This window comes from Felis catus, chromosome A3 (genome assembly GCF_018350175.1).
Source record: "Felis catus isolate Fca126 chromosome A3, F.catus_Fca126_mat1.0, whole genome shotgun sequence".
Lineage (NCBI taxonomy): Eukaryota > Metazoa > Chordata > Mammalia > Carnivora > Felidae > Felis > Felis catus.
The window spans coordinates 77,556,347-77,581,575 of NC_058370.1; the positions used below are offsets into that span (position 1 = coordinate 77,556,347).

Genomic DNA, 25,229 nt, shown 5'->3' on the forward strand with positions numbered 1-25,229 from the left:
CATCAAAAAGATATAACAACTATAAACACATATGCTAACTAATAACAGAGTACCGAAATACATGAAGCAAAACTTGACAGCAATAAAAAGAGAAAAGGCATTTCTACAATAGTTGAGACTATAACATCCCACTTTCACTAATGGAAAAAAAAACAAATAGAAGATAAACCAGAAAACAGAAGGCTTGTACAACAGTATACACCAATTAGACTTAAAAGACAACTATAGAACATTAAACCTAACAACAGAATATATGGTCTTTCCAAATGCACACAGAGCATTCTCCAGGATAAACCATAAGCTAGACAATAACACAAACAAATCTCAATAAACTTAAAAGGTCAGAAATAACACAAAGTATGTTCTTGAACCACAATGGAATAAAATTAGAAATCAATAGCAGGAAAAAATTTAGAAAACACATGGAAATTAAACAACACTCTGCTAAATGACCAATGACATAAAGAAGAAATCAAAAGGGAAATTAGAAAATACTTTTGGATGAATGCAAATGAAGACACAATATGCCCAAACTTATGGGATGCAGCTAAAGCAGTGTTGAGAAAGAAATACATAGCAGTAAATACCTATATTAAGAGAGAAGAAATGTCTCTAATGAGTAATCTAACCTGCCCTCTTGAGACACTGAAAAAAAGGGCAAATTAAGTCTACAGAAAAGAGAAGGAAGGAAATAATAAAGATTAGAGCAGAAATTAATGAAATAGAGACTAGAAAATGTTGAGAAAACTGATGAAATCAAAGCTAGTGCTTTGTAAAGATCAAAATTTACAAACATTTACCTCAATTGCCAAGAACAAAAAAGAAAAGAATCAAATTATCAGAATTATAGATAAAAGAGAAGACATTATTACTGACCCTATAGAAATTAAAAAGGGTTATAAAAAACTGCTATGAACAGTTGTATGCCAACAAATTACATTAACTGGACTAATTCCTAACAAGATACAAACTACCAAAACTGACTCAAGAAGATATAGACAATCTAATCAGATTTATAGCAAGCAGCAATAAAAAATGTACCAACAAAGAAAAACTCAGGCCCAGATGGCTTCACCATTGCATTCGACCAAACACTTAATGAATAAATGCCAATTCTTCACAAACTCTTCCAAAAAGCAATGAGGAGCAAATACTTCCCAACTCATTCTATGAGTTCAGTATCACCCTGATACCAAAACCAAAATCATGACACACAAAAAAGAAAAATACAAACCAGTATTTCCAATGAATGTGGACGCAAAGATCCTCAACAAAAACTGACAAAACAAATCCAGCAACATATAAAGAGAATTATACACCAAAATAGAGGAATGGTTCTGGGACAACTGGGTACCCAGGTACAAAAGGATAAAGTTGAACCTTTTCCTCATACTATCTACAAAAATTAACTCAAAGTGGATCAAAGACCTAAATATAAGAGCTAAAACTATAACACTCTTAGAAAAAAAAAACACAGGGGTACATTTTCATGACCTTGGGTTTGGCAAAGAATTCTCAGATATGACACTAAACACCCAAGTAGTAAAAAAAAAAAAAAAAGATAAACTGGACTTCATCAAAATAAAATAAATAAATAAACTTTTGTGCAAAAGACACCATTAAAACAGTGACACCCCAAAGAATGAAAGAGAATATTGCAAAGTATATATCTGATAAGGAACTTCTATCCAGAATTTATAAGGAACTCTCACAACTCAATAATAAAAAGACAAATAACCTAATTTTTAAAACGGGCAAAGGGTCTGAATAGATATTTCTCCAAGAAAGATTTACAAATGGTCAAAAAGCACATAGAAAGATGTTCAATAATATTAATTATCAGGGAAATACATATAGGATAGTAGAATTAAAACAACAAGAACTGGTATGGATGTGGACAACTCAGAGCCCTCCTAGACTGGTGGAAAATAAAATGGTGCAGCCGCTTTGGAAGACTGCCTGATAGTTTCTGAAACCATCAAACAGAAGTTCTAAATGGCCCAGAAATTCCATTCCTACATATGTACACAATAGAAATAAAAATATTCCATGTAGAAACTTATACATGACAGTTTATAGCAGTACTATTCATAACAGAAAATGTGTAAACAACCAAAACGTCCACCAGTGGATAAATGTATGAACAAATTTATATCTATGTGATGGAACATTACTGAACAATAAAAAGGAATGGAATACTGAAATGTTCTACGACATGGAAGAATCTTGAAAATATTTATACTGAGTGAAACAAGCCAGTCACACAAAAAAACCCACATATCATTCAATTCATCTGAAAGTCCTGAACAGGGAAATCTATAGAGATAAAAAGTATATTAGCAGTTTCTTAGTGATGGGGGGATGAGGCAGAGGTAGTTAATAGATAAATGGTACAGGGTTTCTTTTGAAGGTGATAAGAGTATTCTGAAACTGACTATGGTGATGGTTGCATATATTCTTTGCATATACTAAATAAAATCCATTGAATTACATGTACCATCACAAAAATGATAAATTTGATCCCACATAAATTGTAAATATCTGCATTACAAAAGGAACCAAGTACAAAGTTAAAAGTAATTACACTGAATAGAAGATATTTTAAAAACTTAATAGAAATAAAAGTTTAGTATTGACAATCTATAAGTAACTTCTGCAAATTAATAAAAAAATGACAAATGAGCAGAGAGTTGAAGTGGCATTTTACAAAGAAGAACTATGAATGTAAGTCAAATGAAGAGAATTTCAGCTTCGACAGGTACTCATGAAATATAAATATTAAATAATGATACAATTCCATGCTCATTAACAAAAAGACAAGGTCTAAGACACCAATGTTGGCAATGAAGTGGGGAGACAGGAACTTCATTCAGTCTAGTGGGCCTACCAGCTGTCGTAGCCAATTTGGAAAGCCACTTGATCAATTGTCATACCCTATGTCCTAGTAATTTGACTCCCAGTTATACTCCCTAAAATAATTCAAGCATATGAACTGAAGGAAACACATATAAGAGTGTTCACTGTAGCACTGTTTCTTCTTGCAAAAATCTAGAAACAACATAAATGTCCATGAGCAGGAAATTGATGGTGTATTTACCCTGGGGCACTAGACAACAGATAATATGAGGAGTCAAGGGCATATATGATAATGGAAATAGATCTTATAAAACACGTTGAGTAAAATTAAGGCAGTTGCCAAATGATATATATTTAAATAAAAATGTAAACCTTTCAAAAGTAATAGTCCACAAATATCCGCACAAAAGTAAATATAAGTGCACAAGTAAAAGCGCAGAAACACACGGGATTGATAAACATTGAATTAATAATAATCGTCATCTCACTGAGAGAGTCAGTGGAATGGAATTGGAAAGGTGTTTACAGAAGGAAGGTTATTTATAAAAGTCTAAAGCAAATGTGTCATCATGTTAGGATTTAATGGAAAGGCAAAGCAAAAAGGTGTATAGGATGAGAATTATGTGCACAGGTTCTGAACCAGAATGCTTTGTTTCAGATTTGTCCTCTGCCACCTACAATCTGTGTGACTTTATGCAAAGTACTTAACAACTGCATGCTAAGTCAGAAAAACAGAATGATAATAATAGTACCGCATAATAGGGGTGTTTTGAGAATTTAATAAAAAATTCATAGATGAATGCTTGGCATGTAGTGTCTAACATTGTTACTTGTAAGCTGCATATTTAAGCCTCAATATTTATTTTTCTATTCTAGTTTCTCTGTTTGAAATATCACACAATAAAAATACTATTATTTTTTTAAAATTATACCAGACTTTACATGGGAAGAGAAGGCAGAGAGGGGCTATCCACAGGGATACATTTGATATACGCTGATCAGTCCCTGCTTTATAACCCAGATATTTGAATTTCTAAGAAATGAAAGTTAATTACAGGGTAAATATTCTAACAATTAAGGCAATGACTACACCAGATAGCCACTTATCGAGTTAAAAAGTATTTGTTAGGATGTCTCCTGCTTGTCGAGCTTTTCCTTACCAAGTAGGCAAGTTAAAAAAAAAAAAAAAAGATCAAGCAATAGTCAACAGATTCTCTGACCTTACTGTCCATGAAGAAAATAACCAGAGAACAAGGGAAGGGATTATATAAGTTCCCCGTGTACTGGAGTAATGCAGTGATGAAAAAGGGCTGTTTGGCAGGAGTAATGAGGGAAGCTTGATAGGCTGGTTGGCTTGGTTTTTTGTTTGTCTGTTTGTTTTATGTGGAAATAGAATTTTATTTTTGAGGAAAGTGTAAGATTTTTACAAGTTGAGAAATCAGGAAAGCGTAGTACAAGAGGCAAGAATGAACATATCCTGAGAGGGGACTATCTGCTTGCTGAGAACAGAGGGTTTACTCCAAGGAGGGGTGCAGGAGAGACTATAGGCTTCGACAAGCACATTAATATCGATAAGCCATTAATATCAGAACTATACTTTATGACAATTAAAGGGGAATTCTTTAAGAATGACTTCTGGTGAAGTTGATCCTGAGAACCCTTTTACTAGGAAGTAGTTTTGGTTTGAATCTTCAGAGGAACAAAAAACTACAAATTTCATACTCTTGTCAATAGAGATGAGAAGATATACCTTGAAGCTATAGACGAAGTAGAAGACATTTGGAAGGATTTGCAACATGACAGTCTCCCCTCACATGCATAACTAAACAAATTTAGTTTTAAAAACAATGGCATACATTTTAGGAGGGGAAAAGCTAGTAGCTATAAAACCTCTCACCACATCTTTTCTGGAGCTCATGGAAAGAGCCCTACGGCGATCTTTACAACTACCCAACAAGCTCTTGAAAATTAGCTTTTTCTGTGATTTAATAACACCATTTACAGGAAACAAAACTTAACTTTTTTAATACCCACTAAGAGAATGAAGGCAGAGGGATAAGGCGGTAGCCAGTGAACAATTCATTATCTCTGTGAAAACAAACATGTAAATAATCCTTTATTTAATTTCATGGATGTGGAGTGGGTAGGGGAGAAAGTAAATCCTTTTCAGACATTATGCTGGTGGCTATAAACACCCTCTCACCCTACCCTGTGGTCCCACTGACACGCTGGTGCTAAAGTGAAAATATTCTACCAATTCTAATAGACTGAAAATAAAAATAAACAGCTTAATTACATGGTGGGTGTTTTTGAATGGCTCTCTGAATTTTAAAGTGCTCATCATATGTCTCTATTATTTCCACACTCCACAAGACTTCCTTGCTTGAAGTACTCAATGAAGTGAGATCAATGCAACACATAGCCAGGAAACATCATGCTTCCAATTCTTGTATCTCTGTTCATTTCATCATTGAGGAGGGCAGTGAAATTATAAGCACTGTGGCAACCTTGCTGGCTCATATTTCTACCTGAATGTCATGCCTAGCTCAAAACTTCTATTCCAAATCAGGAGAGTAAGAAACACTGGTTGAGAAATATTTGATTAGTCTTCTCTGGCTAACAGAGATGTGGATTTTTAGATATCAGGATATGTTGTAAATTTTCAGAAGACAGAACCAAAATCTATCAACTTTGGTGGTATTGCATTCAAAGGAAAGCCTATGTAAAAGCTTCATGAAAGTACTGTATCATGTTACTAAAGACAAATCATTTGGAAAACTCCCTTTCCCTAAAAGTCAATTAGTAGACTATGTGATCCAATCAGTCAACTCCTTTTTTGAACGTTTTTGGTATTGACACTATGGACAAAGGAGAGAGAGGGAGGAAGAGAGGGTGGGAGGGGGGAAGAGAGAGAGAGAGAGGAAGAGCAAATATAGAAACATAGAGACAGAGATAGAGGAAGAAAAGGAAGTGAAGAAAGAGGAAGAGAAGGAAGGGAAGGTAAAGGAGAAAAGATAGAGCAAATGATAAAAGGCAAGAAAGGAATAAAAATGGAGGGAAGAAAGTAATGGAGGAAGGAAGAAATGAAGTATAAAATTTTTATAACTAAAGAAACATGATTTTCAAAAGCTTTCTTTTAGGAGCTTATGGATATATTTGAATAAATTGATAACTGGAATTCCTCTTTGGCAACTGTCAATTTATTTCTCATCAAAGACAGGGGCGCCTGGGTGGCACAGTCGGTTAAGCGTCCGACTTCAGCCAGGTCACGATCTCACGGTCCGTGAGTTCGAGCCCCGCGTCAGGCTCTGGGCTGACGGCTCAGAGCCTGGAGCCTGTTTCCGATTCTGTGTCTCCCTCTCTCTCTGCCCCTCCCCCGTTCATGCTCTGTCTCTCTCTGTCCCAAAAATAAATAAATGTTGAAAAAAAAATATTTCTCATCAAAGACAGATGATGCACTTTTTACATTAGATGCAGTTTTATGTTTTATAATAACAAAAATGTGTGATCTACCGTATTCATTAATTTTACTTGTGAATTACATGCTTTCCCACCCACCCCCAAAAGTCCACCTAGGCTGGTCTTTTGAAAGGAGGCAATGTAAATATATGGGACAGACACAAAATGGAATTCTGGCCATGCGTGCTGAAAATAAAAACAGTGCATCTACAGAGAGAGAAGAGCAAGGCTAATGCACAGAGACAAGGAGACATGTGCGTGAGGAAACCCTCTCTCCCGAATTTCTGACAATTCTCCATTTCCAGCTTCTTGAAGTCTCTTGAGTTCTAAGAGACACTGTTGTAGTTTTTGTTTTGTTTTATCTCAAGTGCAGAAGGTTTGATTAATCATATTTCTTAGTTCATGGCACTCTCTTATATGTTGATGTGAGGCTTCTTATTTTTTGAAAGTGTGTGTGTGCGTGTAAGAGGAGGTGAAGTATGTATTCATCTTTATTTTCATTCTCTATTCCTTTTGTCTTTACTCTCATAGCAACCACCCCAATATAATTAATATATATGATGAAAATTGAACTTAACATAGAAAGTGTATATGGCATTTTGTGTGCATGTATTTTTTGATTACACGAGTGACATTGTGTTATAGCCTCAATTTTACTCATAATTTTCTTTCCTCTCGGTGTTTTAGAGATCCATCCATGTTCCCATGTTTGTATCTGTCCACTTGGTTGTTTCCAATCATTGCATGGAATTCCATAGCGTGAATCTACTACATTTTTCATATCTACCTCCTTAGTATATAACCAGTGTTCCATTTGCACAATCACACATAAATCTAGAGTAAACATCACAGAACATGTCCCATTCTGGAATTTCACTGTATTGCATCACTGGATCATAGGCATGTGAATCCTCTGTAACAGAATACTGCTAGATGTCTCTCTGGGACATTATATAATAGTTTCACCACCACCAAGAGTACAAGAGGCCTTCTCATCTCCAGCTCCACTCATATTTGGCATTATCCAGCTCTAAGTTTTGTCAATGTCATGGGTATTAAGGGATATTGCTTTCTTATTCTTTCAATGATCTAATTATTAATGAATCTGAACATCATATCCTTTAGTTACTACCATTCACTTTTACCCTTCTGAAAATTGTGTGTTCATATTTATTCCTTTTCTCTCTCACAATTGGGTGATCTCTTTCTTTTTTATTATTAATTCTAATAAGTCCTTTATATGGTCAAAAAATTTGTTCCATTTTGTAGGATCTTCCTTATCTTTAGGTTATTACTTCACTCTGTGATGTATTTTATTGAGCAGATATTTATAGTTTTGAAGTAACAACATTTAGTTGTTCTCCAGAACAACTTACAAGAAATATATTATTTCTCTGTGTAAACACTGTTTCAGAACACAGAAAAAAAGAGAAATCCAAACAACTCACTCATTGGATTAGAAAAATATTAATAATCAAATATTATCATTATAAAAATATACTCTACTTTTACACATAGATGAGAAATTAAAAAAAACACTAATAAATTTAATACTCATAAATTGCTAACTTTTTCTAATAGTGGATTAAAAATAAGCAGTTTATTTATTTTTTTAAAGTTTATTTGAGAGAGAGAGAGACAGAGACAGAGACAGAGACAGAGAGAGTTAGCACCAGAGGGAGAGGGGCAGAAAGAGAGGGAGAAAGAATCTGAAGCAGGCTCCATACCCTGAGCACAGAGCCCACAGTGGGACTCAAACTCATGAACCATGAGGTCATGACCTGAGCCAAAGTCAGATGCTTAACCGACTGAGCCACCCAGGCACCCCCTACTTCCCCTAATATAAATGTTTTTTTTTTTTTCTAAAGACAAATGGTTTGTTAAAATAATTCAAGGATAGTTCAATGTCAGATCATCTCTAATTCAATTAAACCTATCAAAGGAGAACTATCACAGGATTTTAAATAACAAAAATCAACAGAAACACATATTCAAAGGAAAAGATATAAATAAAAGATATTTAAGATTGGGAAAAATAAATGTAGTGCCATTATTTATTGTATGATATAATACTGTGGGTCGTTAGCAACTCCATAAGCAATGAAAGAACTATGAGGTGTTAGGTAAACAGATCTCTTTCAGGACAGACTGAGAAATGAGCATTTCTATCTTCTCTGATGAGTCCTGGTGGGGATAGTTGGTCAGGAACTGTTTCTTTATTTGGGTTGCTAAGTTTTATGTATCATTGCCAAAAGAGACAAAGTTTTCTTTTTCTTTTCTGCAGGCTCCAGAATAGCATCTGACTTTTTATTTGGGAGTAATAAGTCAAGTTTCTTAGGAAATGATTTCAATTTTAAGGCAACAATTTCCATACACAGCAAATTATGGACTGTGGAGCTGAAAGGGGCTCTTGAGTTGACCACTCTGGACAGTTACGGAGGTGGGGAAGAACTGTGTGCTTGGTTTGGAGGTCCTAAACGCAGAGCCTATGCAATCACTCAGTGTTTTTAGCTGATGAGGTACAGTTGTTTGCTCCTATATTGCCTTGGAAATCTCCAGTGACAAATAGTTTATGTATTCCAACTTACACAAGTGGCTATTTTATTGTAAAACTCCAGGTACACATACTTTTCTTCCACGTTCACTGAAAGTTCCCTTCCTTCTTTACGTCACTTATTCATGGATTCAAAATTTTTCTGTCAGCAACAGTATATTTATTGCCCACTTAAAGCCATTGTTTCATATTCTGATTTAGAGTACAGCAAAAATGAAGCTCTTCTGGTATCTTGTAGAACTCAAAATACTGGCATGATTTGGGATTTCAATTCTTTCAACCACGACTTGGTTTTCAGACTTTCTCTACCCTGTTTTCCGCCCCCCTCTGGATTAAGTGTCCCCATTAAAATATGGCACCCAGAACTGAACAAAATATGCCGGATGTGGTTTGAGCTACAGTGTAGGAAAACGATTACTGGTTGTAATTTAGAAAAAGGGCTTCTACTAATGCAACTTACGAATGGGACCTTTTAAAGGCATCTGCCTCAGACTGATGGGTCTTATTAAAGTTGTGGTCAGCTAAATCCTGCGGATCTTTTTCACATGAATTTCTGCCAAACCAAGTTTCTCCATCCTGTACTTATACAATTAATATTTGAACTTTTATACAGGACATTGCATTTATTGCTATTAAATTTCATCTTATTGGAATTTGCTCAGAATTCCAGCCTGTCAGAACATTTTTGAACGTTGATTGTTCTATTTATTATCCTTTCCAACTTTGTGCTTTCAGATTTCATAAATTTCCTTTCCATTTGTCATCAAAATCATTGGTAAACAGGCCTAATGAGGCTGGGCCAGACAGAATGAGTGGTCATCCACTAGGTAATGGAGACTAAAATAAATTATCTGGGGCCGATTATTGAATTCTGTTAACCCAACTTTTACTCTGCTTGAATTTCATTGTGTACATTAATTTTAGAGGAAATACCATTGAATATTTTATTTAAATCAATCTATTTATGCAGGTTTATTATGACTGGGCAGTTTTATACTATTATTTGGGGGGAAAAGAAGTCCATTCATTCATTAGTGCCTACTATGTGCCAGGCAACATTGTATGCTAGAGAAGTACTCTACACTATTATAAGAAATCTGAATTTTAATTGTGATAACAAACCACTAGAAAGTTTATTAGGCATAGTCAAATGATCTGAATTCAGGTTTAAAAGACCGTTTTGGTATTATGTATAGAATAGACTATAGAAGGGCAATAAGGTGAGCAGAGAGACCAGTAATGGAATTATGGATATTAATTCAAGAAACACTTACCTCTGTGACAGATGGTCTACGTTCTAAGCTCCACTGATAACAAAAGTTTGGGAGAGACATGGCAGCCCCAAACAGGGGTTCCCTTATCTATGAAATAAAGGAGGAAGATGCTTTGTGAAATAACCTCTACAACACTTACCAGCTGTAATATCCCACATATTTGCTGTGTAATCATCACGAGTTGATTTGTTTACTGTCAAACCCAGAATTTCATGGCTCTATGACAATGTCACCTTTTCTCAGTTTCTGAGATCCATAATCCTCCTTTGTTTCAAATTGAGATTTCCTTTGTTGTATGTGATGCTTCAAAAGTTGTGAGGGTTGGATCTTTGAAAGAACATCTATTGATTCTGTATGTGGGCCTGTAATATGGAACTTACTTCTAGTAGCTCTGTTCCTTTTCACTAATCCCTCATTTGGATGACAATCTTCATTTTACATCATTTAAGTGTTTTCTCTCTGAAGACCTTCTTCCTTGTTTGGAAGGCCAGAGCAAATTAAGAGCTGAATTAAGAGCTGCCTTCTTGCTATTGACTGTATAGTTGGATGCTGTTACATGTTTATGCCATTATAGATGCATTTGCTGCTGCTATCGCTTTGGAGTTTCACAGGGCACACACCAAATGGATACGTTTCAACAAGAAGCAGTTAAAGAGGCCTTCTTGCTATAAAGACCTACCACGGACCAGGAGTAGTCGCTCCATCTTCAGGAAGAAGTTCATCTTCTTCTGCTGGGTTGTATCATCATCACCTGCATCAGCAGCAACATATTGTCCCTGAAATACATTAAATGTGGAGTGTATGTCTGGTACTGAGCTAAAAGATTTATGTGCATTATCTCATTTTATAGAGCAATTTATTCAGACATCTACTCATTCATTTGATTACTATTTATGGTACACCTCCGATGTACCAGATATTGAGCAAGCAGTAGGATGTGGGAGTAATCCAAGCCGTCGATTTCCTGCTTCAGGTTATGCGTAGCCTACAGGGAAAGGATAAGCACTAAACAGGTGATCATAACGAAGTGGATATTATTTTTTTGGAAAAACACAAGGTTTGTGGGTGCTCATAAGAGATGGGCCTACTAGATAACTCCAGCTTTTGCTATTTTCTGAATAAACCAACCAGTCTTCTGGTTGAGGATTATTGATTTCCTGCTCCCATTATCTAAGGCTCTCTTCTAGAAATCCATATGGCTTACTCCCACATTTTATCCCTTCATGTTACAACTTATTATATTGGTGGAGCCTTTTCCTGCCACGCGGTTTAATGATGCAACTTTTTTCCTCAGGACTTTCTATCCCTTTGCCCACATGATTTTTCTTCACAGAACTCATCAACACCTGAAAGTATATGGATGTCTCCCTTCAACCTACTCCTCTAATAAGTAACTTCATGAGACCAGAGACTTTGTTTTATTCATTGCCACTTCCGGAGTGTAAGAATAATAATTGGCACATACTAGGTTCTTGCTCAAAAAATATCAGTTAAAAGTTTGACTGAATGAATAAATGAATGGATGAGTATTATATGAGAGCCTGGGCAGAAGCTTCAAATTCGTCAAGCTGTGCTGCAGATCAGGGCCTTGTGTTTTTCCTGACACTGAGCAAAAGGGAGACAAGTGTCTCCAGCTTAGAGAATGGTCATTTCACATTTGTGTTGGAGGACGGTCGTGTAAGTCTAAAATTCCTGCACAGAGAGAAGAAATAATCTTGAGCAATTTTGTAAAACAGACAACTTAGAGGTACAGTATTTGTTACAGACAAGCGTTAAGTTGATGAATGAATGTATACATTTATGAGTGAATGAGTGCATGTCTTGGTTTGTTTCCTTATATAAGATGATGTGCAATGTTTCCATTTCCCTGTGTCCTGTGAACCTCTTACTCCTTCTTGGCTCAGTCAGTTCCTCTTCTCTTTTTCCTAGCTCTCTTTCTACATATATCTGGCCCAGATTCTGTCCTCCAGTGTTAACAGTAGAGGACTATAAAAAGAAGGCAAGATCCAAAGTCAAACAGCAACAAGGGTCACAGGAACACAAAGAAAATGAGCTGAATGAGAAGCAGTATGTGGCCTTCAAGAAGCAGCACTGGGGGCAGGGGAAGGAGCCAAACACAGTCTCTTTTCCTAGGCACAAGCTGGCTAGAAAGCTAACCAACCTGATGGGGAGACATTACCTCTAGAGGTGGAAAGGGCAGAGGCAGGAGGGATACAATTCATGAGAAAAAGCAGGTCCTCAAGTGGGAAGGCACACCTGGCTTTAGGAAATCAGGAGACACAGAGATCAACGGGGTCATAGCAAAGTTTGCAGGGACACCGTAGACCATCAAGGATGACCCAGCAACCAGGAGGGGGAGAAGGCAAAGGGCTGGAGCTTGGGGTCAGAGGCGGTTTGGGGAATTGAGAGCATCCCAGAAGAAACAGCAGAACCTGTGTGAGACCACAGTCATCCCTCCAAGAGAAAATACCTTGTTTTTTCCCTTTGCATAACAAGAGTCTGTGCACATCATTCCCTTTCCACGGGAGGCAAGGTGAGGAACATTGGCAGCAGGACTCTTCTTAGGCGTCACCAAACAACAGACTAAAAAATATTCAAAGTCATATGTGGGCCTCGTGCAATAAAAAATAAAGTCTTTTGTTGTTGTTGTCAATTTTTTTTTCAGCAGTCTCCCTGGACTTCAGCTCTTCCAGTATTTATATGTGGACAGGGCCTCAACTTGCAGCTTCACTCACCTAAGACAGAAGCAAAGGAATGGTGGGAAATTATGTGGAAAGATTGTTTTTAAATGTAAATTTACAAATGGGTCTGTCTGGAGAGTCAGCGGAGTTAAGATGTCTTGGCAGGTAAATATCAACATGAGGCCTTCTAAGTCCATTTCTCATTTCTTCCTTTAAGAAATAAGAGATCATGTTCAGTGAATCACCAGATGGAGAATTTGTTCAGGCAAAATGGCTTTGCAAGTTCCCTTGTAAATCGCCTCTGGCTTCTAAAAAACAGTAGCAAATGTGCCGAAGACTGAATTAGCTAGAACAGAAGTTTCACTTTTTCACTACAAGAATTATCTGGGCCTGAGCAAAAACCTGGACTCCCAGAGTTGGAACGGATGTGAAAAGACTCTGTCAACCAGGCCTCTGGTGTTAGTCAGGGAGGCTTACAAAACAAATGAAATTTAGAGCAGTGTGAGGTCCCCTTCAGACTTGAGAGAAATCCATTCCCTCCATAACCTTGAATCTAAAGGAGTTTGCTACCCATAGGATGTGGATGCTGAGGGAGCGACATTGATCTCTACATGATACATGTTGCGAAACACTTGTAGAGGCTCCCAAATGGCCTGGGGGTATTGGAAGAAGACAGCCATTTAAAAGTCAACAGCAAGAGATGAGGTTCTTCTGGAAAGCCCAAGGTTGGGACTTTCTTGCTTTCCACACCTTTCAAACCTTCCCAAAGATAAGATTTGATCAAAGAGCTTTCAACTGAATTGAGCAAAGGATACTGTCTACACTGAGAGATCCACTGGGACTGCAAGTGACCCTTGACCCTCCGACCGCTGTGTTAGCTTGGAGGCTTGCAGCTTGAGCACAGTAAGCATTCTGAAGTGACTCTAGGAAAGGAATGCCTTTCTAGAAGCATTGTCTTAGAGGCACCCACACCTCTAGGACTCCACAGGGCTTTCCTCTCACAAGACTCCACAAATGGGGGTTCAGCTGAGTGAGACTCTGCTGAAGAAAAGCCTTCCATCTTCACTCCTCCTCAAGTGGAAAGAGGAATTGATAAAGTCAAGGGACAGGGTGGGAAAAATAGCAGCTGGCTATTTCAATAGCTTGGGTTAAAATCAGGGCATTGAATCAAAATCATAGAGCCACCGACCCAAAATTTACTGAGCTTTACATGTGTTTCTTTTCTTGAAACTAAAGCTTGCACTTGGGGGAAAAAAGCCTGCGGGGATTATGGACTGTGTGCAATTTAAATTCTTTTGCATTTAGTGACTTTTTCTGGTTAGGGAAGGATTCAGGTATTTGGATAATTTCATAAACCATTGACTTTTTAAAGAGGAATATGAAGAAACATATGCCAATTGAGTTAGAAGCTGGGCATAGCTGTGAGCTAGATATTAGTCCTTTTTACCAAAATGTGGTTTATGAGGCTTTTAATAGAGATTAAATTGGTGGAAACCAGGTTTTACCTTATTATGGATTTGATAGTTTCTACATTTATCTCCCCAACGTAATACTGAACTGTTGGACCCAATGCAGAGTCTTTAACTCTGCTTAGATCACCTAGTTCCATTTTACAAATAAGAAATGACAAATTTCTATATACAAATCAAGGCAATTCATCAATGATTAGCTATTTATCTCTATACACACCTGTCCTGCTGTCTCTGTGTCTGTTAACGGCCCTAAGAACCCCAGTAGGTAACTTTGATGTCTATACCCATTCCTATTCTGGGATGTTCTTCACCTGCCAAAGTTCTACCCATTCATTGAATATTACTGAATTACTATCACTGCTAAAAACTTTTTATAGATGGTGATACATACTGTGAAGGAAAACAAAGCAGACTAAGGGGAAGCAGCATGCCAGGTTTGGAGGGATGCAAATTTTGGAAGAGTGGTCAGGAAGACCTGTCGGGGGAGGTGAGAAGAATGAAAATTTCAAAAAGCAAAGTGGGCAGAAGCTGGCGCATTCATGAATACCAAGGGGCTTGGTGGCTAGAGGGAAGTGGAGGGTGACAAGGGCAGAGAGGCAGGCAGTGGCTACACATGAAGGGCTGGATTTTATTCGAAGTGTGAGAGCAGTGGATGGTTGTGAAAATGACAGTGATGAGGCTGACAAAGTACCTCTCCTCATGGAGCGTAAGCTCCAGCGGGAAAAGAAAAAAGATGAATGAGGACACCAGATGTGAGCTGGTTTATGCTTTAAAAGATGGCACCAAACTGACATTTACAAAGTCATGAATTCATGGGGCTCCAAACTGAGTTTAGCCCAATCCGTATTGGGACATTTTCCACCTTGAACTATCATCTACTTGAGGGGAGTATGTCGGCTTTTCATCGCTCTGCTACGTCGATTTAATGCTCAGGATGGTATACATATTGTCTAACCTACCTTTGGATAGAAAACAAGATTTGATGTTTTAAAGGCCCTCATTAAGTCATATAAAACTGATTCTAAAACTGATTCTTTTCCCAAAAGAAGTGCTTTCTATGTATGTTTGCTTTTCAATACTGGTTCTTAACATTGATGAAGGTATGTCTTAGGCTATCAAATGAGAAATCATTATGATATCCTATCTAAAATACTAGGTGTGTGTGTGTGTGTGTGTGTGTGTGTGTGTGTGTACATGCATGCACGTGAGTACACGCTTGTGCATATGCAAAAGCACTCATTCACTGTCTGCCTTCATCCATGTGAATTCTATGTGAATGAATTAATGAAGAAGGGTCTGAGAAGAAATGAGCTGAGGCTGCTGTTTCTGAACTTCTTTGTGTTTCGTCCTCTCTCTCTCTCAGTTCACTTAATATCATTAAGGCAGAGGTTTGGATGAAGTAGCCCCTCCTTCCTCTGTCTCATGTGTCATGAGCTCCCCATTGGTGACCATGGAAGATAGCGGCCTCTTATTCTCCCACACTGGATCTGTCAAACCACTTACAGAAGAAAGGATGGCACTAGCCTACTGGTTAATTTCTTAATTTTTTTTAATGTTTATTTATTTTTGAGACAGAGGTAGACAAAGGACAAGCAGGAGAGGCACAGAAAGAGAGGGAGACACAGAATCTGAAGCAGGCTCCAGACTCTGAGCTGTCAGCATAGAGCCCAATACAGGGCTTGAACCCACAAACCCTGAGATCATGACCTGAACAGAAGTCAGATGCTTAACTGACTAAGCCCACCAGGCGCCCACCCCCCTACTGTTTAATTTCTAATATCAGTCTGGAACCTTGCACATTCATTGACTCTGTTTCCTTCTATCCAGATAAAGAGGTGAAAATCAGTGCCTGGTGCAATACAAGAAGATTTGCATTCCCATTACTCTCTAAACCACAGAGAAGGAACTGGGTCAGACTACTCGGCCTGAAGCTGTTACTTCTGTATAAAAGCTTCAAAGGACTACCCTGAACGCTCATGGTTTCCCACAGGCCTTACGGCAGAGATGTTTACAGAGAGAAAATGGCAGGACCCTGATACAGGGGTGGGGGCATGGAGCTAGGGAGGAGGGGCCAAGGGTATAAAGGAACCAATCTTTTTACCTATGGCCTTTTTTCCCAGGTATAGGTCCATTACTTTCTTTCCATTCATTTAAACTGCTATTCAGCTGGAGGAACCAAAGAACCAAAGACTTCTTTAAACAAAGGAACCCAGAGGGGTAGAGCCTGGAAATGTTGTCATAAAGGCCATCATTCAAAGGAGAAGTGATGAGGAGTAATAGAAATGCCAGCACCTTGCTTCAGTTTGAAAATGCATATGCAGCTTTCTAAAAATTTATTTTGGGGGGGTGTTGGAAGGGGAAGTTGAATGAGGAAGAAGAGGAAGGCAACTACCCACTTTATTCAAAGCCCAGGGATTAGAGGCGCCAACCAATGCCAATTCTGTTCAGTTCACCTGAATGAGAGCTAAATAATAAAATCACATTATACAATGCAGAAGTCAACTCAAAGCAATGAATACAGAACAAAGGTACTTTGGAATATGCCATCCTAATATTCCTGTCTGCACAGTTTAGTGTTCTTAAATGTGTTTTATGTTTAATGAAAGAAACAATGGCTTTCAGTGGAGGGAAAAAATAGATCTTTAAAGATAATCAAGGCCTTAACTACCTACCTTAGGTAGCTGAGAAAAAGCTACTGTACTCTTTATTTTTTAACACTCCAGATATGTAATTTAATGCAGGTCTAATGACAGTCTCAAACATGGGGCTTTAATCGAAATTGTTCAAGCTCAGTACTGTGACAGGAACTCACAAGCCCCCAACAGTGCTGTCCATTTTCTCAGGTTCTGTAAGAAAAAAGGAAAGAAGAAAAAAACCTCTTGAACTTATGTTGCTATTGATGTGTAATATACAATAAAAAAACAGTTAAATTTCAATTACCCACAGGTAATTATAATTTTATTGTTTGACTGTACTACAGGGATTTTTGTAATTCCCAAGACTAATAATTTTCTATAATTTTACAGGTTGTCAAATAAACTATTAAAGATTATCTTTGAAAAGGCGTCTGCAATTGTAAGGACATATCATACTGTTCATGTACTGTATTAGTAATTAGAGATCCCTGGATAGTGAAATATCTGTGCTGGGAGCTCACCACCGGGTAGCACATTTCCTCACAGCCGCCTCTAATCTCCCACCAAAGCTTTCAAACTTCTCAGGTATTCTCTTCACTGCTGTAGGACGCATGTTCAATTTTTATTAATATTCCACCCAGCAATTCCAAACAGTTTGTCAAGATAAATCTCTACCCTACCGCCTGGTGGGAAGAAGTTAAAATCAGAAAGATGGGCCCCACCTATTGTTAACAGAAAAATCTCCAGACCAAATGCAAATTGAGGGGCAAAGGTTTGGAATGCTGGAAGGATTAGTTGAGTGTGTGTGTGTGTGTGTGTGTGTGTGTGCGCGCGCGCATGTGCTGGGTAGAACAGAAAGGTTTTGGGCCAAAGATAGTTACATAGTTATTTCTACCGATAGCTATAGCTATTATAATCAATGATATGAAATTAGCCCCCAATAGCAAGGTCCCTTCTGAAATTTTCTTTCTCAAGGCAATTTCCTTCTGTTATTTCCATGTATATATGGTAGAGTGCAGACTGTGGAGCCTAAGGAGATAAACCTTGTGCTTTTTGATTGAGCATCAATACTCTTCTCTATGAAACAGACACCAATGACAGGTCAGGGAGCTGCAGAGATGGCTTTCTCTTGCAGCCTTTTATTCCTCTCCAAATGCACCAAGCTTGTCTCACCTTCGTGCTTTTATGCAGCCTAACTGCCTTCCTCCCCTTTCCTGTCAACTCCAACTTATTCTTTAAGACCAGAGGAAATATGAATACTTGATGAAGATGTCACTAACTTCGATTTCTATTAAATATTTTCTTTTCTGGGTTCTCAAAGGATTTTTTTCATCTTTATTATTGGGGCAAGAGGCACCATGTCAAGTAAACCCAAAAGAAACCCAGGACTAAATACGCAACCAGAGAATGCCTTCGGGTGTCTGAAGGATACAGGAAAGGGCCAGGATGGACTTTCAGGTCCGAACCGGAGATAAGGACCGTGCTCTCTGTGTTGGGGGAAGGAGGATACCACAGCAATGATAGTGACTTAACACCAAGGGCAAGAAACTGAGAGGTGGAGGGGAAAGCAGACAAGGAGAAGAAAACAAATACTGCAAGGTCTGGTTGGATTATATGGACAGCCACTGTCTGAAAAGGGTTAAAAAGCACTGTGGGGTCTGTTGGCTTGTGCCAAACCCCATCTTACCAGGTCCTACTGGGGCCTACCAGTCTAAGCATTGCATTGTCCTGCAAATCCATGCTTTCAAAGCATCTCTTACACTGGTTTGTGAATTCCTAATGGGCGGATACTGTTGCATCCAGTTCTGTGCCCCAGCACCTTGCCTAGTAGGTAGTCACCTAATACATGTTTGCTGTCTGGAGTTGACATGCACAGATGATCTGAGCTCTTTTCCTGGCCCTAACACAGTCTGCCTCTATAACCTGTACAAGATTGAGGCTCAGATTTCCATACTACGTATACACCCATTTCCTTTTAAAAGTCTGGAGGGAGAGTAGAAATCATTCTTTAACTAGTACCCTAAAATCGCTCCCACTTGGATACTTATTTCTTGAATTCCAAAATGAAGGAGTAAAATCTTAACTCTGCAACCAGAAGTAGGTGCAAATGCAACAAAGGGCAGCAACCAATTAGCTCTTTCTCACTACTAGCTCAATGATTGGTTGGAGATCTTGTGTGAGAACCCCATTTGGTGAGAGAGTAAGAATTCATTGGTGTGAAAAAGTGTCTTGTGGGGGTGAATGAAGAAATGCAGAGGGAGGAAGGAGCCATGGGAGAGAAAAAGGAACTAGAAAGAAAGTCTTAGGAACCACAAAGACATTATTTTGCCATCTTTACATTTTGCCCAGAGTTTTCCTTGGTAAGAAGAATTGATCACAGTTTGATCTTTAGGTAAAAAGTAGGAAAAACAAGATCAAATTGAGAAGTATGGCAATAATTATATCTACCTTATAAGACAATGAAGGTTTAAGGAATGCAGAGATGGCCACAGAAAAAACTCTTCAAGGCCACAGTGGACAACCACAGAGTAAGGGCAAGAATGGAATCACTTGCCTTTAATCCCATGCTTTCCCTGCACGTTTCTGCCTCCAATCTTGGTGTCGATACTTAAAAGATACCCTGCAACACATAGAAGAGATATTTCATAATCAAAGAACTAAATTAAGATGCAAATGAAGTATGTAGAAAATATTAACAATATTAGTGTTTAAACAAAGATTATTTCCTTTACCAACGCATGATCTCAGCACAGATTTCGCTCTAATGCAATGTACTCTCCTTATTGGCCACTGCAAAGCCAGTATTTGCCCTTGTGGTGGTAAGCACTCTGGGAGCTTAAAATTCAAAATGTAGAATTATTAAATACATAGTCCTTATTGTAGCATGTCTTACTTCTCGATAAGTCATTTTGATAACAGCTTTGTGCCCCGAGCTGAAGTAATGTCAAGGTCAATTATTTCATTCAATGCCCCTAATTGAGACTACTTCTTTGAGGTCAGGATAATGTATTACTTTACTTTCATAGAGAGGAGATCAAAGCTCTACCTTAAATTTTTCCGATGCAAAGCAACGCTGCTTTAACCTAGGTTATAGTAACAGTGGGGGGGGGGGGGGGAGGGAGGGGGCGAATGCTTACTTATTTTGGAGTCCCTGCCCCCCAGCCCTCCATCCCAAAGACAGTATTCAGATCAATAGAAATGAAGTGTACCTAGTGAAAGAGACAGGCTCAACCTCTGCTCTCACTGAATGTCCTTAATCATTTTCTTTTGTCTGTCTGTTTCTTATATTTGTGTTTGTTTCCAGCTCTAGGAGAACCTTGATTTCCACGGAGGAAGTTTGCATTAGCGAAACCAGTTTGTCCAGAAATGCACAAATGAGCCCCTTTGTACATGTCTGAGATCTTGAGTGCCCAGGCCCTGATTTTGCTGTTGCTACTGGAGCAGACATTGTGTGGGAGATGGACACCCCCAGATGTACTTCATGGGGCCCAAACAAACTCAGCTAGTACTGTGTTTAAAAATCAAAATATTTCCCATAAGATCTAGATCTCTGGATTCTCAAGGAAAGCATCAAAAGATCTAACAGTGTCCAGCCCACATTCTTAAATGGTAACAATTGGCTAGTCCTGAGGAATGGCTTTCTCTTTTAGACAGGATATGCATTCAAATTTGTCACCATCCCAACTGCTCCTTGTTGCAAGGGTTACAAGCTGGCTAACACTGCAACCTGGCCAACATATTTTGTTTGGCCATTGTAGCCTCTAAATCATTACTAGTATGGCTTTTTTAAAATTTATTTATCCTTAGAGAGAGAGAAAGAGAGAGTGGGGGAGGGGCAGAGAAAGAGGGAGAGAGAATCCCAATCAGGCTCCGTACTGTCAGCGTAGAGCCCGACGGGGCTCTAACTCACCAACTGTGAGATCATTGACCAGAGCTGAAATCAAGAGTCAGACACAGAACCGCCTAAGCCACCCAGGCACCCCAGCGATATGTATTTTTTTCAGTCGTGACACTTCCAGGCGGTTTTTCAACTCTGCATTTCCACAGACTCAATATTCCTGTTGCTCTCTACCCGACCAGATGCACATGTTTATACTGCCAGCCTGGCGTCAGTAGCAGCCCTTCCCGATGTCCTGCCCCATTTCCCCTCAGCCACTCGAATTCCCCTGATACTGACAAAGGCAGTTTCCAAGACACGCAGCTGTCCACCTCGGAAGCCTGTGCCTCTCTCCCTTTTGTTGCCTGAGGGTTTTCCCAGCTCCTTTATGCTATACTTACTCTTCGGCAAGACACAAAGAGGAGGTGCTGGGCATTCGTGCCCCCTGCTGCAGCCCTCTGCCAGTGGAGGGTAAGTGGCAGTGGATGCACTCCGCGGTCTCCCCAACACCAGGTGGAATGATTCTGAGGTGTATCTCCCATGGTTTCTCAGAGGGGGTCTCCAGTGAAGGGAAGCCCCACTGCCCACAGCAGCAATCAGCTCATTAACTCATCCTTTTTGGCTTTTCTCCTGAGAGAGTACAGACCACTGTCTTTACTCGAGCTTCCTGGGATCGTCTCCCGAATCAACTAGGTGCACCAAGCTTTGAGCTCAGTGGTTGCTTCCCTGGGAAACTACCCTAAGACAGTATTTAAGTGTATTCTACTGCGAAGGCATCCAAATAGTTACACGCTGTGAGAATGGTTGCTCAGTGTTGGGGGGGGGGGGTTCCAGGATCCGTGTCATGGAAGGAAAGCTTGTAGGAACTGGGCAGAGAAGACTTAAAATAAGTCTGATAACTATAGTCACATTTGGGGAAAATAGCCTCTGAAAAGAGATAAAACGGACAGGTTAGCTCCAGAGGGCAAGATTAAGACTAGGAAATTTGACCCAGGCAGATGTAGGTTTAATATAAGGACACATTTTTTAATCTTTAGAGCACACGAAAATGGAACGGACTGCTTTGTACAGAGGTTCACATTTCCTTTCAGAGATTTAAAGTAACTAAATTCCCTTACTTTACAAAGGCCCTTATAATCCATGCTGCCCACACACATTTATTAAATATCACAAACATGGGGCATACAGGGGGAATCTTGCAGTTTATCGGATTGAGTGGCTTGTCAGATTTTTTGTTTGTTTGTTTTTTGAGGTTGGGGAAAGGGAAAAGAAAGAGATAATAGCTGGCATTTGGCGATGGGAGAAGTAGTTCCCCCGCCATTATAGGGATATAATTTAGCACCCCTATAAAACCTAGGAATGCCTCAAATCAAAATGCATTTTTCTCTTCACACTGAGAATCTCTTAAGTGCGCAAGAACGCATGAGATCAGGTGAATTATCTATTATCGGAAAGATATTTATGACGCCTAGGGTGGAAGGGCACGATTCATATCTGCTCCTCACAGGGACTCAAGCATGCTAGTAAGCCAGCAGGGAGGAAATAGCTGAAATATTTGGAAGAACAGACCCTCCCTGCCAGAGGTTACTGTGAATTCAAGTGTTTTCCACTTCTGCCCTTCTTCAAAGCTACAAAGCAATGAGGTAGTCAAATTAATGAAGTATTGTAATAGAAATGGAAAGATTAGAGTGTGCCGAAGAGTGGAATACAGTTTTGTTCTTAAGAGGCACAATAGATAGGAGAGAAGCACTTTGATGTAAGAGGCTGGCTGGAGGGGCTATTCAGCTGCAGAGTCACCAAAAAAAAAAAAAAAATCGGAATGTATTAGCATGATTTTGTTATCATTACAGATAGATAACGCCTGAGAAAATAGACATTAGCAGGTTGTAATTCAATGGAGACTTTCAGATAAGTATGAGCTGTAAGAGCAGGGCTCTATCCAGTGTACATTTTATCAGAACCTCCTGTGGGATGAATTACAGCTCCCATAATGGCCAGCAACCCTCCCATTTATATGTATGGATTCCAGTCCTCCCAACAAAAGTAAAAGATAAATGGAAAGTCATTACCAGGGCACACAAAAGGCCGGAGTGAAGGAACCCCCAAAGTGACGGTGTTCAACTTTCAGGGAGGTATCACCTCCCTGTATCACCTGCTCTTAAGCCAGTGTCACACAGTGGAACTTAGGCACATCCCCAGGAAGCTTAGTCCTAATTTTGAACATCAAAGTCTTTATTATTTTTTCTAATTTTTTTTTTGTTACCATTTATTTATTTTTGAGAGAGAGAGAGAGACAGAGACAGAGACAGAGACAGAGTGCAAACGGCCGAGGGGCAGAGAGAGGGAAACACAGAATCTGAAGCAGGCTCCAGGTTCTGGGCTGTTAGCACAGAGCCCGATGCGGGGCTCGAACTCACGAACCATGGGATAATGACCTGAGCTGGTCAGATGCTTAACCGACTGAGCTACCCAGGTACCCCACGAACATCAACGTCTTTAAACCTGAGAATGAAAGTGATGGTTCTTGGAGCACAGATACAATGACCTGTAAAGTCCACTCATCACTTACAGACCCTAGGGCTCCTTACAAGGACACAAGCACCAACTATGACAATGAGGAGACCTAGAATCATCTTACTCTATCTCCCTGGCCTTCCCTGGGGGGGACGTCTCCAGCAGAGGGTCCTGGCTTCAGTCCCAGAATCCCAGTGCTCCTGTGAGTGGACCACAACAGGTGACTTTTTCAATGACATGCTTAGTTCCTGTTCTCCTGCTAGTTGATTTCGCTGGGATTTTCTTTTGATGATACTAATTCCGCCAAAGATAATTAGGGAACAGGAAGTCTGCTTTTACATTCGTGCCTTGGGATGTACCGATTTAGCATCTGAAGGAAAATGAACTTCACCGAATGAGAGGATAAGAGGAAACTCCATTTTAAAAGAGAAATGAATGCTTCTTAGGTTTTGAAATCACCTTAAAGGATGAAACCTTTTTATTATGACCCTTCTGGTGATAAGAACGTGTCCTCAGTTGTTCAGTGTTTTCTGCTCAGACACAGTCAGCCAATGAAATGGGTTGGTATTTGTAAAAAGGAACTTATTTTTCAATCAACAAACTCTCCAAGCTGCTGGTGGTGGTATTGATGGGTGTCACTCTGAATTATTAATGTTGAAATGTTTCACATTTAGCATATGTCCTGAAGAAAAGGATTAAACAATAATAATAATTCAATAGCCCCTCCTGCTTTGTGGATGATATCTTGCACGGAACTTTCTGATTAGAGCCAAATGTGTCTGGTTGTCATAAGACATTCCATGGGGTAAGACTGACAGTTTGCTTTGAAGATTTTAGGGTAAGAAAGTGGCAATAAAATATCACAAAAATGTAATATTTTAGTGAGGGGAAGATCACAACCCATCCTAACATCATCCCTATCTCTTATCAATATATATATCGGGTTGAAAATGCCTTAAAAATAGATACCATGCCTATTCTGTACATGTGCTGTGGTCCCACAACTACATGAAGAATATAGTTGGCTACTAAATACATAGTTTTAGGATTTAAACTCTTTTTCAAAACATTACCAATAGGAGATGGACAATATGTTCCCTTAGCTGCTAAAGATTTTGCTGTGTTTTAACGTAGCTAAGAGTTTACAGTAACACTTAACCTGCAATGGGGAATGTGACTTGGAAAATAGAAAAGAATCCACACAGTATCAGAAGGAAGTTGTTCAGTCTGGTGCAGTTACAGAACTGGGATAACATACACAAATTCTGCCCAACAGACCACATATGATGATGTTTGACAAACTTATTGATATTGCAACTCGTCTAAATTCACTCAGCTAATACCAATGAGTTCCAGTGAGCATGCGGGTCTGAGAGAGGAGATGAAATTAATATGTAGACTGAGAGACTTCAGAGCAAAGTCAATTATCTTTTCGGTGACTAGGGTACTTTGCATACACAAATTAAATATTATAAGTAACTGAGAATTAATTTTATACAGGAATCAATTCTGAATATTGTACTCTCACACACCTGTTATATTAGTGGGATATTTTTCATAACAAAAAATTAATGAAATTGACTATTTCCCTAATTTTAAAGTTAAAAAAAATTAAGTTATATGGAAAGAAGAAAAAGGCAAAAATGTGAAGGAAAGGAAAAGGAAATTGCAAATAAGAAAAACATTGAAGGCTATATACTTCCATATGAGAGAAAAGCCCTTTTTCAAAAGAAACCAGTTATTGTTTCCTTTTATGTAATATTGGCTACTTAAAACAGTATATTTTCTGTAAACAAGTTTAAAACACAACAATGAAAGAAGTATTTGTAAACTCATTACCCGACCTAAATACTGGAACATTAACAGAGCCATTGTTTCGACATTTTTCACCTTAATCCTCAGTCTT

General features: G+C 38.8%; 2 long non-coding RNA genes across 3 annotated transcripts in view; both read right to left on the reverse strand.

The window, feature by feature from the left end:
* The window catches only part of LOC123384471, a 221,309-nt gene extending 203,906 nt beyond the window's left edge, over positions 1–17,403 (reverse strand). For both annotated transcript variants that reach the window (XR_006595593.1, XR_006595592.1), the window contains exons 1-4: positions 16,969–17,403; positions 12,614–12,878; positions 10,823–10,919; positions 10,144–10,230 (exon numbers count right to left, since the gene is read on the reverse strand). This is a non-coding gene — a long non-coding RNA (uncharacterized LOC123384471). The remainder of the gene's footprint in view (positions 1–10,143; positions 10,231–10,822; positions 10,920–12,613; positions 12,879–16,968) is intronic.
* Positions 17,404–19,184: 1,781 nt separating this feature from the next.
* Positions 19,185–25,229, reverse strand: part of LOC111559818 — a 181,506-nt gene continuing 175,461 nt past the window's right edge. The window contains exon 3 of the long non-coding RNA XR_002741140.2: positions 19,185–19,552. This is a non-coding gene — a long non-coding RNA (uncharacterized LOC111559818). The remainder of the gene's footprint in view (positions 19,553–25,229) is intronic.